Below are 12,953 nucleotides of genomic sequence, written 5' to 3'. Positions count from 1 at the left end.
TTTAACAGCTTGTATTCTGTCCTTCTTTTCCTCCAAGTGACCTACAAAAGTTAGATAAAACTTCACAACATTATACAAAGAACTAAAAAGGCAGGATATAAACAAATAACCTGCAGATATTGTTTGAAGGTCCAGGTTCTGGGTAATTATAGCCACAACATAATGGGGAAAAATTACTCTTCCATTAAAACTCTCAATTCACTGTTTTCAAAAATTAATTGCAAGTAGGACACAGGCTGATAGAATTTTGCCAAGACAATTCACTCTGCATAACAAACACTCTCTTCCAACAACCTAAGAGACGGCTTTATACATGGACTTCACCAGATGGACAACACCGAAATCAGATTGATTACATCCTTGCAGCCAAAGGTGGTGGACATCTGTACAGTCGGTAAAAACAAGGCCTGGAGCTGACTGTAGTTCAGATCACGAACTTCTCCTTGCACAATTTAGGATCAGACTAAAGAGATTAGGGAAGACCCACAGATCAGCTAGATATGAGCTCACTAATATTCCTAAGGAATATGCAGTGGAGGTGAAGAATCGATTTAAGGGACTGGACTTAGTAGATAGGGTCCCGGAAGAACTCTGGACAGAAGTTGGCAGCATTGTTCAGGAGGCGGCAACAAAATACATCCCAAAGAAAGAGAAAACCAAGAAGGCAAAATGGCTGTCTGCTGAGACACTAGAAGTAGCCCAAGAAAGCAGGAAAGCAAAAGGCAACAGTGATAGGGGGAGATATGCCCAATTAAATGCAAAATTCCAGAGGTTAGCCAGAAGAGATAAGGAATTATTTTTAAACAAGCAATGCGCAGAAGTGGAAGAAGACAATAGAATAGGAAGGACAAGAGACCTCTTCCAGAAAATTAGAAACATTGGAGGTAAATTCCAGGCCAAAATGGGTATGATCAAAAACAAAGATGGCAAGGACCTAACAGAAGAAGGAAAGATCAAGAAAAGGTGGCAAGAATATACAGAAAACCTATATAGGAAGGATAACAATATCGGGGATAGCTTTGACAGTGTGGTCAGTGAGCTAGAGCCAGACATCCTGAAGAGTGAGGTTGAGTGGGCCTTAAGAAGCATTGCTAATAACAAGGCAACAGGAGACGACGGCATCCCAGCTGAACTGTTCAAAATCTTGCAAGATGATGCTGTCAAGGTAATGCATGCTATATGCCAGCAAATTTGGAAAGCACAAGAATGGCCATCAGACTGGAAAAAATCAACTTATATCCCCATACCAAAAAAGGGAAACGCTAAAGAATGTTCAAACTATCGAACAGTGGCACTCATTTCACATGCCAGTAAGGTAATGCTCAAGATCCTGCAAGGTAGACTTCAGCAGTTCATGGAGCGAGAATTGCCAGATGTACAAGCTGGGTTTAGAAAAGGCAGAGGAACTAGAGACCAAATTGCCAATATCCGCTGGATAATGGAAAAAGCCAGGGAGTTTCAGAAAAACATCTATTTCTGTTTTATTGACTATTCTAAAGCCTTTGACTGTGAGGAGCATAACAAATTGTGGCAAGTTCTTAGTGGTATGGGGATACCAAGTCATCTTGTATGCCTCCTGAAGAATCTGTATAACGACCAAGTAGCAACAGTAAGAACAGACCACGGAACAACAGACTGGTTTAAGATTGGGAAAGGAGTACGGCAGGGCTGTATACTCTCACCCTACCTATTCAACTTGTATGCAGAACACATCATGCGACAAGCTGGCCTTGAGGAATCCAAGGCTGGAGTTAAAATCTCTGGAAGAAACATTAACAATCTCAGATATGCAGATGATACCACTTTGATGGCTGAAAGTGAAGAGGAACTGAGGAGCCTTATGATGAAGGTGAAAGAAGAAAGTGCAAAAGCTGGTTTGCAGCTAAACCTCAAAAAAACCAAGATTATGGCAACCAGCTTGATTGATAACTGGCAAATAGAGGGAGAAAATGTAGAAGCAGTGAAAGACTTTGTATTCCTAGGTGCAAAGATTACTGCAGATGCTGACTGCAGTCAGGAAATCAGAAGACGCTTAATCCTTGGAAGAAGAGCAATGACAAATCTCGATAAAATAGTTAAGAGCAGGGACATCACACTGACAACAAAGGCCCGCATAGTTAAAGCAATGGTGTTCCCTGTAGTAACATATGGCTGCGAGAGCTGGACCATAAGGAAGGCTGAGCGAAGGAAGATCGATGCTTTTGAACTGTGGTATTGGAGGAAAATTCTGAGAGTGCCTTGGACTGCAAGAAGATCCAACCAGTCCATCCTCCAGGAAATAAAGCCAGACTGCTCACTTGAGGGAATGATATTAAAGGCAAAACTGAAATACTTTGGCCACATAATGAGAAGACAGGACACCCTGGAGAAGATGCTGATGCTAGGGAGAGTGGAAGGCAAAAGGAAGAGGGGCCGACCAAGGGCAAGATGGATGGATGATATTCTAGAGGTGACGGACTCGTCCCTGGGGGAGCTGGGGGTGTTGACGACCGACAGGAAGCTCTGGCGTGGGCTGGTCCATGAAGTCACGAAGAGTCGGAAGCGACTAAACGAATAAACAACAACAACAACAAATTTGGAAAAAAATATTTTGAAAAACTCCACACATCAGCTGTGCACACCTCAAAATAGATTCAGAAGAGATGCTGTGGAACATGTGCAACTACACTACCTCTCTTCTACTTATTAAAACAACCACGTCTTTTTTCAGCTTTCCCTGTGACTCTAACCAAAAAAAGGTGGCTACTTTAAGAGTTCCAGTAATGAACCAGCTCATTAAAGCAGTGCTATCTTTATTCAAGCTCATATAAAAACCTGGGGGAAAAGACATAGCTGCTTTCATGATTAGAAGGGAGGGTGCTATCACTGCACATGATCCATATCACCTCTTCTGAATCATTTTCAAACATGTGCAGCCAAACTCCATGTAAAACCTAAACAAATCAATCAATTAATCAATCAATCATCCCTCACAATGAAATCTAAAACTCTTCTTTTATTTCCTTGAAACCCCCTCCTTTGCTGCACTGGTAAGACTCCAAAAATGACTCTGCAGTTGACCTCTGGAAAATATAATGCTCCCAGGACATTTCACATACTGGAAAGAGGGGGCTTATCAAGACAATGGGAACCATCACCTCCCACTGACCACTGCAGCTGCCATCCACAAGCTTTAGCAAAATGTGCTACTAAGTAAAGACGATATTTTCTTCACCTGTTAGATTTTGAACCAATGAGAACTCAAGTCTTCATTCTCAGACTTTTATTTTCCATTTACACTCTAGAGTCCCCTTTCTATTTGCCTGAAGGGGAAAAAATTGGATTTTGCACAGGAGGAAGGAACTGTTCAGGGGAATCATTTACTATAGAGAAATTGTGAGTAAAGAAAGAATTAATGCCTGCTTTGCTATCATTTCTCTTCCAAAGACTTGGCCCTTCTCAAAGTCATTTTCTGTACTTGCAAGAATCCATTTGTAAAATCTGGATAGAATCTTGGTTAATCTGCATCATAAATATCAGATATCAATGTAATTCTGAGTTATAAATGGGTAGGTCAGTCTGCAGACTCCTAAGGGTGTACTCATGTATTTCCAAACTGTGCAGTAAATGGGAAATTGTAAAGTTTTACCAAAATTCAGTTTTAAAACCAAGGGTGAAACAGCTAGTTTTCTGCTTGTACCAAAATGCAGGAAGGTTGTTTGTTGGAACCAAGCTATATCTGCCTGTGATCATATACAGGGCTCTGTGATAGTAGAAATAATTAAGAAATAATGTCAGTGGACTAGAAAAATGTAGCAGGATAATGGTCTTCCACAGCTCCATAAATTTTGAAGTGTAATTCATTTATCAGGAATAAATGTCAAGGTGGAAAAAATGGATTTAAAATGTTCAACTTTCAGTGGTTGTTTTTTTAATATCCAACAATCTTCATTCTCCACAGTGACAAAACCAAAAGGGTTGCTAATATTTTAATGGGTTTATCCAAATGACACAATAGGTGGACAGTTTTTAGGAACTTATTCCAGACAGACTTGAACCACCTGACTTCAGCTGGTAATTGTTAAACAACGGTTAGATTGAGTAGATAGGTAGCACTTCTCCCCAGGTTAAGTGCTTAATTTAAATATTTAACTTTTTTTTAACCTGTCCTTGGTGCTCTGCCATTGGCACTGAGCTGCTTCATCATGGGGAGTCCTTGGGCTTGGAGACCCCATTTTCTGTCTTTCATACTTCTCTGCACCAATATATCTTGCCATCATATATATAAATAGCTATCTCATTTTTTGAAGTAGTGGTCCTTTGGTTACCATAATAGCACCAGTCACACAAAAAGGAAAATAACTTAGCGATGGTGGTTCCAGCCCTTCCAGTTGCTATCATTAAGTGAGTCCCACACCATCATTAAGTGCAATGTCACATGGTCAGAAGCTGGCGGTGAAGGTCACAAATGGTGAACACAAGACCGTGGGATGCTGCAACGTCATAATTGCAAGCTGGCCACCAAGTGCCCAGATCGTGATCACGTGACTGTGGGGACTAGCTGTAAGTACCTCTCATTCAGTGCTTTCATACATTGGGTCACTAAGCAAGGACCACCTGTAACCTGTATATCTGTATGTGTTACATGATCAAGCCAAGAGACTAGCTTCTTTACTGAAAGCTGCTTTGGCATCCTGATAACTTTCCCCAGAAAACGGAGAAGGAGGGTGTAGTTCTTATGAATTGGCCTGGATTTCTCAGCAGCTTTTGATACTGTTGATCCCTCAGTCTTTTTGAATCAAGCAGCAGAGTTGGGTCATGGCTTTATGACAGCTACAGAAAGGCATATTCCATGCAAGGAGTTTAGAAAGGATTTTTTAAAATGGCAGGATATCAATATTGTATAACTCAATGGTACAGACATACTTAAAATACTAGAATATAGTTGTAGTTACTCCATCTCCAAAAGGGTATTATACACCTGGGAAGACAGCATACAATGTGACAAAATTAATCATGGTGTTAGAGTATCTTCCTTATAAGTAAAGTCTAAAATGATTGGGGTTTGGTTGTTTCTTTTTAAGGAACTAAGGATTTCATTATGCATGATGAGGCAAACCAGGAAAAGACTAATTTTTCTCCTTCTAATACTCAGGACCACTGGAAACTGGCATAGGATATAGACAAACCAAGAATCTCTTCACATAGAACATATGGAATACAGTGGCACAAGTTGTGACAGCTACTACTTCTTCCGCTGACTTTAAAAGAAACTAGATAAAGTTGCAGAGAATGATCAATGGCTAGTGGACAGGATGTCTGTATGCAGCCTTGAGGTTGGATGGAACATTGCCAGAGAACACCAGCGGCAGGGAATCAGCAGGAGGAAAGTCTATCAAGGGAGATGGGCCTTCTTGAAGCATCAGGCTGGCAGCTGTGGAAAATGTTGCTACTGTACTTTGCTAGAACATTAGAGAAGGCTATGTCAGAGAACAGTTACCCTTTGAGTTGGAGATCCAGAATTTTTTTAAATTGTTGTGGAGAGCATGTGGAGAGTGAGCTGGACTACTGAGTCTTATTGATTATTGTTATTATTTTAAAAATTGTTGCTTTGGGGTATTTTATCAATGGTTTGGTTTAGTTTATTTTACTGTGGATGCCTTAACAGCATTGTTGTTTGTTATGTGGTTGTTCTGTTGTTTACTGCCAAAATCAAATTTCATTCCATTGGTGTAGAAATAAATAAATCCTCATATGCAATAGCTGTAAAAAGTTATACTATAACTGAGTATCATCAGTATGTTGATGACAGCTATAAAAGCACCTCTACTAATACAGCCTCTAGAGCAGTGTTCTCAACCTTAACTATTGTAAGATGTGTGGACTTCCACTCCCAGAATTCCCCAGCCAGCATGCTTGCTGGGGAATTCTGGGAGTGGAAGTCCACACATCTTAAAATGGCCAAGGTTGAGAAACCCTACTCTAGAGGGTTATTTCTCAACCTCAGCAACATTAAGATGTGTGGACTTCAACTCCAAGAAAAGAGAACCACTTATGTTAACAACATACCCACAAGTGACCCATAGACTGATCTCTTTTATGTCTTCTAAGTTGAATAGTTCCTCTTGAGTTTAAATAGCAAGGGAGAAGTTTGTTGGAAGCTTTTGTTATTTGAATTTGCCTGGCAGGAGCAGCCAGCAGAAAGAAAGAGAATCTAACCCTAACCTAAACTGTGGGGTGAAATGTTCCATATCAGAATATAAGCTATCTTGGAGTTCAAGGTGTAGTACTTAGAATGTGCTGAGGGCTGATTTTATTGTGCATGTACTCAAGATAAATGGCTGATTTCCTTCAGAACTATTTTTCTCTAAGTTCCATCTTGGATCCATTCCTTATATGTTTACACTTGCTCTCTTGAAGCTTGATCCTTTTCTCTAAGCCTAATACCCATTCATGTTTATTTTTGCTGTTGTATGTTTCTAATAAGCTCAAAAACTATTTTAAACCAGTTTGGGTCTTGGGGGCTATAATCTGCTAAATCCTAAATCTCTTCAAATTGAGCAGCCAATACTGGGTTTAATGTGCTCTTATATTCACAGTTAAAAGGAAGCTTTTAGCTTTGTCTAACTGTGATTGAGCAGAAGAAAACAAGGTGGTGGCAGTGAATAATTTTGAAGGCAGACTCTGCTGCATTGCCCCTGATTGATTGGGGCAGATTGCTTGTAAGAGAACTTTACAACATTTAGAGAGTTTTCCTTGCCATTTTCCCAGATGATTGCTTGATGACACAATAGGCTTGAAAAGGGTAATCAAACTGAAAGTTAATCAAGTTAATCAACAAGATAGAGTGGTTCATGTTGGAAAGGTAGAAATGTTGTTTATGATTGGGTTATCTACCCTGTGCCAAAAGATTCATAGTTTGGGAATTCTGCTGGTTCTAGGTTAGATCCTGACTATTCAGTTTGAGGTGGGAACTCTAACGATGGTTAAATAAATTGTGGCTTAGAAGAGATAAACTCAACCATAGATTCAAGATATTATCTGGATTATAAGATCAATTTTGCATCAAAATCATTGGTTATGTGTTTCTAGCTCTTTATGGTTTGGCTGTGGGACACTTATCCAAACCTTTCTGCTTTTTAAGATATAATACCAAACACCCTGTGATAGTCTGCAAGTTGTTGATTGCCTCAGAATGGGTCTTTTTTATATTTGTTATGAAATCAATAATTGCACGAGTTGTATTAGAATTTGAGCTCTTGGTACCTTAAATTGACTGCATAAATGTCTGTTTAGAGTGGCTTTCTTTTATAACAATCATGCTTTTTTGGTCTTATCTCTGCTTAGAGTTAATGATTTTTTGGCATTTTGTAGCCATCTTTTCACTTGAAACCTATTCTCTGACTGCATAGCGGAGGGGCTATATAGCCCTTGACCTTCAGTTGCTCAGTATAAAACATTAACTCTGTGCTGGTAGCTCTGAACACCTGATTGGATCTCTTGATTGTAAAGTCCCTGCATAGAAATACCTAACTAAATGAAGATGCAAATCAGTTTTTTACAATCTGGTGCCTATACAACTGGAGGGCTTCAGGTTGGAGAAAGATAATATAGACTGATGTTCACCTCTCTTGCTAAGTACATAGTGAGATGTAGGTCTCAATTAATTTTGTTATCTATCCAGAGGGCCCTTAAGGCTGTAAATCTGCAATAGCACACACACACACTTTGTAGTTTGAAAGTAACTATCTTTCATAGTTATGATTTATTAATGGCATTGTCTGTATTTCTATATTTGTTCTCATCTTCAGAATTTTTCCTCTGGAAACGGGGGTAGGTGGGACAAATATATTCTCTCAATAAATAAATACTAAGGATAACTAACCCTAATGCAGTCTTGTTCAACAGTGTGGGAAAAGCACTGCTGAATCGCAAGAAGTGCCTATCTAAACCCTTTTCTTTGTAAAAACTCTGACGCTTTTCTAGTATAAACTTTAAATTTATCCAGGAACTGTTAGGTTATCACACTGTAAACAAATAAAGCCGCCTAGGACACAAGAAATATGACTGTGCTTCCAGGTAAGCCTTAATATGGTCTGGATTTGTTTAGTTTGTTGTACAAGCCTAGTCACTGCGGTATGATTTATAAGCATTCCATGTGAACCAGCTATCATATTTGTAACAACATCAAAATAAATCTGACTTAGTATAAGTACACACTGCAAGGAGAGAGGTTTTCTTTGAAGAAATTTTGTCCTCCATGAGATCCCCTTGGGTTGCCCAGATCACTTTGGGGGGGAAAAAAATGACTTCTCAGGTTTCTGGCTAAGATCAAGTATGTTGTCTAAAAAAATAAACCCCACTAATAATATACAGTATTATTATATTTACTGGTATATGATTTATGCATGGTGACAAATAACACAGACTGGCATGACCTGTTTTATTAGGATCTAGCAGTTAAAAATGATGTGAATAGTTTTTAGAAGCAGAAGACTCTGAAAAAGGATGCATTTTCGTTAAAAATCTAAAATGGAAGAGTAGGCACAACAGAGAATAGACTGTGTACAAAATTGGAAGGGAGCCAATGGATTAGAAAAAAGATTGTGCCAGACAAGATGGTTTACATGCAAAATGTCTGATGGAGTAGTTAGCTAAGCATCTAGGAGCATGCTGGAAGTCATGCTTGCTAAATTTTAGAGAATTATCTCTGCTCCTTCTTGAAAAATTAGGGGTGAGACAACGTGGAGAAGAGTGTGGAGGAAAGATCTATTTATCCCAGCCTGGTCATGTCTAAAGGGATAAAGGAATGCAGACCCCATGAAAAGCTGCAGCTTGATCCATGTAAGGGCAGTCTGGTAGGAGAGCACTTGAGGAAGACCTTAGAGGAGGTCAGCTCACACACTGTTACCTGGTAGCATTAATCACTCATGCCTTTGTCAGCTAACTTGATTCCAGAAGAACCACAGGAAAGGGACAATGAGAGAAAAAGGATGTCTTCATTTGAGGGGACCAGCAAATAAAGATTTTGGGGCCCTACTACTCCTTCCTGTCATCTTTGGCTGGAGAATCAACAAGGCCATCATGGAGCTTTTGGCAGGATGCAGCAACTCACTTGTTAACAAATTGGCAATACACCCCTGAAGAATCTCAGCTGAAATCCTGAAAATATGGAGACAGTCAGACATTCCTTCAAGATGGGGAACTATGACACTCTTAATGTTGGAAAACTACAGCTTCTGGCAAACCAAGTCAGCATCACCAATGGTGAAAGATGTTAGGTGGTATAATTAAGGAACATCTGAAGAGCTACTGTACTACAAGTAACAGTACTCTAGGCCAACCAATTGACTTAATCTGACTCAATATAAAGTAGCATTCTATATTCTTTCCTAATCTAATCTAACCCACCCCATGACATAATGTTTGAGTATGTAGTTTGCAAGTATAAATTCTAAGTCTCAACCTTCCAATTAAAACTGCTTGTACAACCTGACATTGAAAGGAGCACCCCTAAGCATTGCAACCAAATGTTTATTATTTATTGGATTTCTCCACCGCCCATCTCATGCAATGATGGCTCTTGGCAGTTAATATTTAATATGACGGCAGAGGAATAATTGAATACAATTGTATTCCATTTAATTCTACTTTTCATACTGTTCATATCCACTTTTTTGTGTGTGGACTTCCAATAACTTTTTCAGAGTGCAGTCCATAATTCAAAAATGTTGTTTGCCTTTACGTGAAAGGTTTTAGATAGTAGGACTCGGACACCCTTGGCTAATTATCTGCAGAAATGCTGCAAATAGAGGCCAGCTAGGCTCATTTCCTTACCAGGCCCTGCCTTCTCTCAGTGGTATTTTTAGTGCCACTGAATGCAAAACCTCAAAAAGTCTTCCATGTTCTCTGGTATTTTTGGAATACTTCAATTCCAGCACTTCCAAATTCTGTCTTCAGCAGGGATGCAAATTACTAGTAAGTAAAAGAAATTGACAGATGATCTCAGTGGTATACCATTATGTGTAAGAATCCCCTAGAGATATTTGTCATGATTCACTTGGTAAATTGCTGTTTTATGTAGTGTTAAACACAGGGATGGTCCATAAAATTAACAACTGAGGACACAGTTCAGGTCTATTCAAAACCATCCACTTTAGGCCAGGTTCACGCATCATACTAAGCTGTAAGCCTTCTTTTCTCCAAGCTGAAGATCCCAAGTTTCTCTTGCCTGTCCTCATAGGGTATGTTTTCCAGGATCTCTTTGGGCAAAAAGGCAAGATATCAAAAATTATTAGTAATCTATAACCCAGCCACTTGCAATGTACTTAATGCATTGTAGTTAAACAATGATGTAATATATGTGAATCAAATCTTAGTATTTCACTCTGTGGGGAAGGGGTGACAATAATAAACCCTTCTGATGAGCACAGTGTAATGAATTAGATATTTAATTACATATTGCCTGTGCAAAGCCACCTGCTTTATCAAAATAAAATGACAAAGCAATAATCAAGTACATTCTTGCAGAAGTCTGAACCTAATTAGTCAATTTTTTATAAATCTTATGAAATCTTAGTGGTAAGGAAAGTGAATTTAGAATATCTTACCAAATATATGAGCCAGTCTGGTTTAGCGGTTAAGGCATTGGGCTAGAAACCAGGAAGTCCTAGTCCTGCCTGAGGCACAAAGCCAGCTGGGTGACCTTGGGCCAGTTACTCTCTCTCTCAGCCCTAGGAAGGAGGCAACAGTAAAGCACTTCCAAAATCTTGCCAGGAAAACTGCAGGGACTTGTCTGGTCAGTTGCCAGGTCTTAAAAATTACTCAGAGGCATGTGTGTATTAAGTTTTTTTAATAATGTTTTTTATATGTTTACTGTTTTATAACTTTGTTGAATACCACCCAGAGTCACTTTTCGTGAGATGAGTGGCCATATAAATTTGATAAAATAAGTGTGTGTGTGTGTACATAGTCATTGCCTGGATTCATACATTACATCAGGCCATAATATATAATCTGCTAGGTTTAGCACCACCTTCCATAACCTAGGATCTCCTCCATATGGGTGGACTTCAATGTCCAGAATTCTCAACAATTATGGCTATGGAATTCTGAGAATTGAAGTCCACCATCTGAAGAGCACCCAGGTTGGGGAAGACTAAGTATGAACCCATCCATGGTGGCTTTCAAATCATGATTTAGTTGGAATATGTTAGCCTAGGCAACTGTGGTTTGTTCAAATCATAATTAAACCATAGGTTAAAATGGTATTAATTCAACTAGAGGGTTGTGTGGGCCTAGCTACGGTTTGAAACACGGCTTAAGGTGATATGTTAGCTAAATCACTGTGGAGAAAGAATAGAAGGAAGTTGGGGATCATTCAATGAAACTGTTAGCACAAGGAAGACAAAGAAGATACACCTTCATATAACTGATAATTCATGGTGCAACTTGGAAAGTCTGTGTTCATAGCAAGTATGACACCAAATATAAGACGCTGGAGCAGATAGTTAATAATACAGAGGAGTATTACATCCATATCCTGCTCACAGGTATCTGACTAGGAGAAAAAGCTGCTGAATTTTACTGCCTACTAGACCTGGTTTTTACTGCCTACTAGACACATCACACTCAGGAGTAGTTTGGTTAACCACATTGTTAAATAAGCCACAGTGGCAGAATTCATACTTAAACCACCCAAAGACCATACCTATGATTATGAAAATGCATATTCTACATCTTAGAAATATTTAAAACTTCACCTACTTAGCCCAAATAATCACAAATACAGCTTGGGGGCTTTGCTCTGAAAGCGCTCTTCTAATTTCCCACAGGTGTGTCTGTTCAACCAGTTCATAAGAATCACCTTGTGAACTACCGTGTTCATCTAGTCTTCTCCAACTTGATGTTTTTGAGATACGTGAATTTCAACTCCCATCATACCAGCCAGGACAACTTTTTAAAGTACTGTCTCTTGTGAATAACAGCTATGTATAAAAAGTGTTTTTGTCTATTCTGAATGTACTTGTGAAGTCCTACCAAGTCAAGGTTAGGTTGCATGAAGCCCTTCAGAGACTTTGGACTACAGTTCATTGCAAGGGACTCTAGAGATTGTACTCCAAAACCTTTCAGGTTGTTTAGTTTTATAGCTTACAGCTTTGTTGAACCATCCCAGTATTATGGTGGAGGAAAAAGAGAGAGAAAGAGAGAGAGAGAGAACCACACAGGTATCATCATAAAAAAAAGCTTTTCAATCTGCTCTGATTAAATCTCAGTCAAATGTAGAGGCATCTGCCTACCTCCGATTGAGTAGCTGAATCTCCACCCATAGATTCGGTTGCATCATTTAACCCGGCAAACTCTCCCAAACAGTGGATTGCCTTTCAAAATGGAAATGTGTAATACAGCAAGGGAAATTATGAAAGCGTTGTCAACCATTTACGCTAGCTTCACTGGGCATCCGAGGCAGCAAGGAAGAAAAACATCTGTTGAATTTGTTCCTTGCATGCAGCTCTTACTAAAGCAATCTTCCCCAACCTTGCATCCCACAGAGATCTGGGTCTCCAAGTCCCATCACCCTACGCATCTTAGCTTTGAAGAACGCCCCGCTGGGGAGAGTTGTGGGCTTCATCCCTCTCTCCCACCTACGCAGACGCTGATAAAAGGTGCTGCCTTCCCGCCAGCCTCGCGGAATTCCCCACTGCCCCGGTCCTCCAGGGCGCTATGAGTTGCACCTCAAGCTTTCCAGAGCCCGGCAGCCTCGGGAAACTAAGCGGGATCGCCCGCTCGCCTCCTCCGCGAAGGGCTTTATCTGCCCTCGGAATCGCATGGCTCCTCCCTCCCCGATCCCCGGTCCCCCCAAGCGACAGCGGAGCCTATTCGACGGGCTTCCCAGGACCCCGCGCCGCGCTCGTCACCTGTAGCCCTCCCAAGCATCCGCGCTCTGCTGCCATTGGACCAACTGCCTACCGATG

The sequence above is a fragment of the Candoia aspera genome, chromosome 7 (assembly GCF_035149785.1).
Source record: "Candoia aspera isolate rCanAsp1 chromosome 7, rCanAsp1.hap2, whole genome shotgun sequence".
NCBI lineage: Eukaryota > Metazoa > Chordata > Lepidosauria > Squamata > Boidae > Candoia > Candoia aspera.
Note: the sequence above shows the minus strand (reverse complement) of the source record.